The sequence below is a fragment of the Neophocaena asiaeorientalis genome, unplaced genomic scaffold (assembly GCF_003031525.2).
Source record: "Neophocaena asiaeorientalis asiaeorientalis breed wild unplaced genomic scaffold, Neophocaena_asiaeorientalis_V1.1 scaffold105, whole genome shotgun sequence".
Lineage (NCBI taxonomy): Eukaryota > Metazoa > Chordata > Mammalia > Artiodactyla > Phocoenidae > Neophocaena > Neophocaena asiaeorientalis.
In genome coordinates this window covers 4,088,009-4,096,021 of record NW_020172162.1, presented here as the reverse complement: position 1 = coordinate 4,096,021, position 8,013 = coordinate 4,088,009, and the positions used below count along the sequence as shown (strand labels likewise).

The 8,013-nt window shown below is 40.1% G+C and overlaps 1 protein-coding gene and 1 pseudogene across 1 annotated transcript in view; both read right to left on the bottom strand.

Moving 5' to 3' along the window:
• The window catches only part of LOC112406553 (60S ribosomal protein L37a-like), an 11,771-nt pseudogene extending 6,855 nt beyond the window's left edge, over positions 1-4,916 (bottom strand).
• Positions 1-7,099, bottom strand: part of ARMC2 (armadillo repeat containing 2) — a 141,948-nt gene extending 134,849 nt beyond the window's left edge. Inside the window, exon 1 of the mRNA XM_024755285.1 lies at positions 7,040-7,099. The gene's annotated coding sequence lies outside the window, so the exon portion shown is untranslated. The remainder of the gene's footprint in view (positions 1-7,039) is intronic.
• Between the last annotated feature and the right edge of the window lie 914 nt (positions 7,100-8,013).

Here is an 8,013-nt window from a genome sequence, read left to right as displayed (position 1 = left end):
CTAACAGCTATAAAAGAGGAAATCAACAGTAACACAATAATAGTGGGGGACTTTAACACCGCACTTACACCAATGGACAGATCAACCAAACAGAAACTTAATAAGGAAACACAAGCTTTAAATGACACAATAGACCAGATAGATTTAATTGATATTTATAGGACATTCCTTCCAAAAAGAGCAGATTACACTTTCTTCTCAAGTGCGCACGGAACATTCTCAGGGTAGATCACACTGTGGGTCACAGATCAAGCCTCAGTAAATTTAAGAAAATTGAAATCATATCAAGCATCTTTTCTGACTACAGTGCTATGAGATTAGAAATCCATTACAGGGGAAAAAAACGTGAAAAACACAAACACGTGGAGGTTAAACAATACGTTACTAAATAACCAAGACATCACTGAAGAAATCAAAGAGGAAATCAAAAAATACCTAGAGACAAATGACAACATAAACATGATGATCCAAAACCTATGGGACATAACAAAAGCAGTCCTAAGAGGGAAGTTTATAGCAATACAGTCCTACCTCAAGAAACAACAAACATCTCAAATAAACAATCTAACCTTACACCTAAAAGAACTAGAGACAGAAGAATAAACAAAACCCAAAGTTAGTAGAAGGAAAGAAATCATAAAGATCAGAGCAGAAATAAATGAAATAGAAACAAAGAAAACAATAGCAAACATCAGTAAAACTAAAAGCTGGTTCTTTGAGAAGATAAACACAATTGATAAACCATTAGCCAGACTCATCAAGAAAACGAGGGAGAGGACCCAAATCAATAAAATTAGAAGGGGTAAAGTGGCGGGGTGTGGGTGGGGCTGTGATGAATTGGGCGATTTGAATTGACATATATACACTAATATGTATAAAATGCATAACTAATAAGAACCTGCTGTCTAAAAAAATAAAATTCAAAAAATAAAATAATATGCATTCCTATACACTAATGATGAAAAATATGAAAGAGAAATTAAGGAAACACTCCCAATTACCATTGCAACAAACAGAATAAAATACCTAGGAATAAACCTACCAAGGGAGACAAAAATCTGTATGCAGAAAACTATAAGACACTCGGGCTTCCCTGGTGGCGCAGTGATTGAGAATCTGCCTGCCGGTACAAGAGACGTGGGTTTGAGCCCTGGTCCAGGAGGATCCCACATGCTGCGGAGCAACTGGGCCCGTGTGCCACAACTGCTGAGCCTGGGCTCTGGAGCCTTTGAGTCACAGCTACTGAAGCCCGCATGCCTGGAGCCCATGCTCCATGGCAGGAGAGGCCACCGCAATGAGAAGCCCACATGCAGCAACAGACACCCAAAGCAGCCATTAATTAATTAATTAATTAAAAAACCTATAAGACACTGATGAAAGAAATTAAAGATGAAACAAATAGATGGAGAGATATACCATGTTCTTGGATTAGAAGAATCAACAATGTGAAAATGGCTACACTACCCAAAGCAATCTACAGATTCAATGCAATCCCTAACAAATTACCAATGGCATTTATTGGTATTTTTTACAGAACTAGAATAAAAAGTCTTAAAAGTTGTATGGAGACACAAAAGACCCCAAATGGCCAAAGCGGTCTTGAGGGAAATAAAACGGAGCTGGAGGAATTAGGCTCCCGGACTTCAGACTATACTACAAAGCTACAATAATCAAGACAATATGGTACTGGCACAAAAACAGAAATATAGATCAATGGAACAGGATAGAAAGCCCAGAGATAAACCCACACACCTATGGTCAACTAATCTATGACAAAGGAGGCAAGGATATGCAATGGAGAAAAGACAGTCTCTTCAATAAGTGGTGCTGGGAGCACTGGACAGCTACGTGTAAAAGAATGAAATTAGAACACTCCTAACACCATACACAAAAATAAACTCAAAATGGATTAGACACCTAAATGTAAGACCAGACACTATAAAACTTAGAGGAAAACATAGGAAGAACATTCTTTGACATAAATCACAGCAAGATCTTTTTTGATCCACCTCTTAGAGTAATGGAAATAAAAACAGAAATAAACAAATGGGACCTAATGAAACTTAAAAGCTTTTGCACAGCAAAGGAAACTACAAATAAGATGAAAAGACAACCCTTAGAATGGGAGAAAATATTTGCAAACGAATCAACGGACAAAGGATTAATCTCCAAAATATATAAACAGCTCATGCAGCTCAATATCAAAAAAACAAACAACCCAATCCAAAAATGGGCAGAAGACCTAAATAAAGACCTAAATTTCTCCAAAGACATACAGATGGCCAAGAAGCACGTGAAAAGCTGCTCAACATCACTAATTATTAGAGAAATGCAAATCAAAACTACAATGAGAAAAAAAAAAGAAAAAACTACAATGAGGTATCACCTCACACCAGTTAGAATGGGCATCATCAGAAAATCTACAAACAACAAATGCTGGAGAGGGTGTGGAGAAAAGGGAACCCTCTTGCATTGTTGGTGGGAATGTAAATTGACACAGCCACTATGGAGACCAGTAGGGAGGTTCCTTAAAAAACTACAAATAGAACTACCATATGACCCAGCAATCCCACTACTGGGCATATACCCAGAGAAAACCATAATTCAAAAAGACACATGCACCCCAATATTCATTGCTGCCCTATTTACAATAGCCTGGACATGGAAGCAACCTAAATGCCCATCGATGAATGGATAAAGAAGATGTAGTACATATATACAATGGAATATTACTCAGCCATAAAAAAGGAGCGAAATTGGGTCATTTGTAGAGACGTGGATGGATCTAGAGACTGTCATACAGAGTGAAGTAAGTCAGAAAAGAAAAACAAATATCGTATATTAACGCATATATGTGGAACCTAGAAAAATGGTACAGATGAACCAGTTTGCAAGGCAGAAATTGAGACACAGATGCAGAGAACAAACGTATGGACACCAAGTGGGGAAAGCGGCAGGGGGTGTGATGAATTGGGAGATTGGGATTGACATGTATACACTGATGTGTATAAAATGGATAACTAATAAGAACCTGCTGCATAAAAAAAATTCAAAAAAAATTAGAAAGTCACCTGTAATCTCACATTCAAGAGAGAACTGTTGTTTAACAGGTTAGTGTATATTCCTCCAGACATTTTTGTGTACCTATTTAAAAATAACTAACACTAAATTCTTATTATGAACTAAACATCATGTAAAGTGCTTTAAAATCAACTTGTTTTAACCTCACAATGATCCTCTGAGGTAGATAGTATTATTTTTCCCATTCTATAGATTAGGAAACTGAGGTTTAAAGAAGTTATATAAGATCCCGTTCGTTGCCAGGTGTCTCTCAGTCAACCCAGACTGAGTGATGCTATAGTAATAGCATCTTCAACATCTCAGTGTCCACACTAACAAAGGTTTGTTTCTTGCTTATGCTAATGAGCCATGTCGACCACAGTTAGCCCTACTTCATGCCGTCTTCATTCCAGAACCCAGGCTGAAGCCAAAGGAGCACCTCTAGTCAGACTTACCCGATCATCAGAATACAGAGAAAGGAGAACACGGCTGAAGCAAATGATGGCTCTTAAAGTGTGTACTCAGGAGGCACATACCTCATTTCTGCTCTTATTTCATTAGTCAAAGCAGGTCACAGGACCAGCCTGGTATCAATGAACGGGAAAGAATAACCTTCCCTCAGGGAGGGACAGAAAATATTTTCAACAATGACAAAATTCACTGAAAGTACTGAGTTTAGATTTTAATCCAGTCTGTCCTTAGAGCTTAAAATAAGCTCAACTACTATATATATATATATTCATTCTAGTTCTACATACACTGCTAAGTGACCTCCATTTATGTAGTCTATATTGGACAGCTTGCTCTATTTGTGCATATAGACTCAGGGTATTCTTTTTTTAAGGCTGTGGAGTTTCACATGCGACACCCCACATTCTGCCTGATGAGCTCCTCCTCATCCCTAAGGTCCGACTCAGAGGCCTCACCCCTGGAATGAATCATTGCTTCTTCAGCTCTCTTCAGCTCTATGGTTTACACTTTTACTTTTGTCGCGTACGTGCCTTGTCTTACAGTTATTTGTATACATGTCTGTTTCCTTCGCTAGATTTTGAGCACCTTGAAGCAGGAATTGTATCTATATAGAGATAAAGATTTTTATCTCTCTGTGCCTGGGCATGCTTGACAGAGAAGAGATACTCTCTGTTTATTTTGTAATATCATGGAGTTATGCTCTTTTCCATCATTTCGTTACCTATACTGAATCATTTAAATATAGTGACCTCTTCAGAATTCATGCAGAATTTGTCTCAATTCTGCATGAGACAAATTAAAGGGGTTAAAGGGGTTCTCAAATATTTTGCCTTCCCATACTTGTTAAAATTACAGCAGCAATAAAAACATTAGGGAAACAAAATGGCAAATAGATATTAATACCTCCCTGCTTACTCCTTAAAGGAAGAGCATTGCAGGAGAAACACAAACCAAATATAATAATTGCTCTAAATTCATATCAAGTTTTCCCCTCCCCTCTCTACAGCGAAAGTTACTAAATGAATGGTAGTTAATCTTTAAGAACAGAGCTGTCGGAACAATGCTGGGGTGGAAGCAAGGAATAATTCCAAAGTACTGGGAGCACTTGCTCATTATCTAAAAGAGGGTCTTGCCACATGTACTCCAACATCCAGAACACTCTCAGGGTTGAAAAGCTCCCTTTCTTGTGCCCAGAATGTGTATTTTTTTAAGAGTGGCAAGTAAAAACGGACCCCTAATCTGCATTGCAACTGTGGAGCACCAGCCTTTGAAGGAAAGCCCTTCCCTGACACAAAGGCCAAGGCCATCTGGAAGAAAAGCCACCCTCCTAAGCAGATCAACTGCAGGTCCCATCACACTGGGCGGATCTGCCCGGAAACAGGCATCTCGCCGTTATTAACTTACCCCCTCATTAGCAGTAATCAGAGTGTCCTCTCCATCTAATTCTTACTGAGCACCTGTGTAAGTGGCATTGTGTGGCCTCTCCCTGAGAGTCCCTAAGGAAAAATGCTGCATCCCCTCTTGTCCCCAAGCCAGCTTTGTCTACGGCAGGTGCTTTGGAAAAGTAGGAGTGAGCAGGGCCCAGAAAAACCAAAACCGACACAATTTTTTGAAGTGTGATGTGTGTACAGGGGGATCGTCAAGTCTTTGCTGATAAGAAGGTGCTCTCAGGAACCTCACCCTCCTTCCTGAGGGCCTGTCCCCTGCCTGGGCCCTCCAGGGGCATGGCCAGATTTCCGCTCTCACCCTGGAGTCTGATGAGGCTCCTGCTGGAGGGGGGCGTTGGTCGGGCTGGGGTGTGAAACCAGCTCCCTGCCAAGCCCCAGGGGCTGTTATCACCACTCACCACGCTGCTTCCATCATATATCCTGTGCCAGCGCTGTGTCAGGCCCATCTTACATTTTTCAAAATGTCTTTAGCATCATTTCCTGAGCCTGAACATTTTGCTCGTGCTGCAAAACGGCATCTAAGCTGAGAACCATTTCTGCAAGTTTCACCCGGGGTTACTGGGACCACAGACTTCCAGAGGCGGGAACAAATGCTTTTCTCTTATCAGCGGGTGAGAGTCAGCCCAGCTTTCCTGTAAAACCCCAGCAATTTGCAAACCAGAGATGGTTTGTGCATTTTCATCTAAGTAGAGACCTGCTCTTCCAGTTAAAAAAAAATCATGTAAGAATTAAACTCTCCCCACATAATTTAGCATCAGGTTATCTTCTGCAGCCATTCCTCCTTTCTCGAGGCTGGGAGGAGGCAGTTCGGAGGCACTGGGAGTTGGGCTCAGGGCACAGGTGGTGGGTGTGTTAGTCTCTGCTTAGCCTCAGCCCAGCTTTCTGTAATAATACAGCCTGACAAGATTTCTCCTCTCCGTTAGCCTTTCTCCTAACCCTTTCAGCTCTGCTTGCTGACATCATCCTGGCTGGATTTAAATAGCTAACTGTGCCATGTTCTCCTGGATACAAACCACCCGATTGGTCACCTCCCCAGCTGGCCTCTACCTACTGAAAGGCAGGAGGTAGAGCTTTGGGGCCAATGGCTGCCAGAGCTCAGCTGCTGCTGGAATCCAGTGGGTTTTCTGTCACTAAGGGAGGGAGAAACGTAGAGGTACCAGAGGTCTGTCCTGTGCATGGCTATACTTGCATGCCCAGGCAATGAACTGTGATCTGCTAATCTTACTATGTTCTGGGCATAAAGGGAAAAGATAGTGCACATCCTTTGTTCCCTCCTGTTGAACTGTAAGTAGATTATAAAATCAAACTCGGTGGCTAACTGATGGGATAATTTCAGTTCAAAGAAAAAACGAAAATGAAAGAAAAGATGGATAGGAAATCTCAGAAAACTGAAGCCTCTCCCTTTTCATTTTGAGGACAGGTTAGCTATATCCTTGTGGTAGAGAGACATTGCATCAATACCAAGCTGAGTTTAACTCCACTGTGCTTAACAATGAATGCTTTTAATTACGAGGGTTTTTTTTTAAGTAATGAATTATGAGTTAAGCAGTCTGCTAGGCTGCAGTCATCTTCAATAATTCTTGCAAAGAAAAAGGCTATAAGAGAAAACTGATTGAAGAAGGTAAGAGTAAGATGAATGTAACCCACTGGAATCATATCATTCTAGAATTTTAATTAAGTAAATTTAAAAGCACTGGAGAGCCATCTACACAAATAACGGGCTGAACGTTATGAGGCTGTGTTTAATACTGCAATCATTATTCAAAGGAAAACTGAAAAATCTTAACCCTGTATGTGCAACGTGCAAAGAAAGTGAACACAGTGAGAGCAGGGGATGGGGCATGGAGAGAACCCTGGCTTCCTATTCAGAAAAGCATTATTAAAATCCCTGCAGAAGGTATGAGGTCTACAATACAGTATAACAGAAATTATGCCTACACATATACATACATATGCCTTTACGAAGAGATTAAGCCACAATCAATTCAAAAGATAAGGATAAAATTGAAAACTCATTCCATTTTATAAGGGATAGAATTAATCCCTGTAAAGTCACTTACTCGTATGGCTGGATACTTGGAGTGGACTCTGCGTGGTGCAAGCAGTCACCTCTTAGCAAATTCAGGTCTCTCACCAGCCCCCACTCCTTGTCAGGCCAGGCCTCGGTCGTCTCACTGTTTAGGGTCAAGTACACCAAAGAATCGTATTCAGGAACACACACCTGATGGGTTAGAAACACAATCTACTTGGGACATTGATGAGGCCACTAGATGGAATACATTTACAATCCTAGCAACATTTGAATTCAGGCTTCCAGATCGTAAAGCAAAATCAGATAACCTCCTTATTCCAAATCATTAATACATAACCCATGAGTTAGTGACTGTACACTTCAGTGCTTCCTAAAGGAAATGTGATTTTCCTTGTTGAGATGTAATAACGCTGGGTATAGTGTTAGTTACATTATTCTTTATACTTTTTGTATATTTAGATTATTTCACAGCTTTTAAAGTGTACATGCCATTTGACCCAATAATTCTACTATAAGAGCTTATTCTATACATATGCTTATATATAAGTATTCTTTAAAATAACAAAAGATTGCAAACAACCTAAAAGTTCTTTAAGAAGAACTGGTACAGATACTATGCTATATCCATACGGGGGAAACTACTCTGCCCAGGGACATGGAATCATCTCCACGATACGTTATTATGATGGCATGCAGGGAATATCTCTGGAAGCCTATACCCTACTCCCTGACAGCAGCAGCCTCCAGGGAGGGGTAGGGTGGCTGGGGACAGGAATGGGAGAGGAACTTGTTTTTAATATCATAACCATTTTTTTTCCAGTTTTATAAGTCAGCTTTATTGGAATATACCATTTGATGAGTTTTGAAGAATGAATGTTATGCTCTTTTGTACTCTTCGATTTTGTGCATGTATTGCAAAAATTAATTTTAAGGAAAAATATCTGTTTGAGCTAGATTCTTCAGAAGTTCTATGGAATAAAATATTTACATAAGATACCTTCT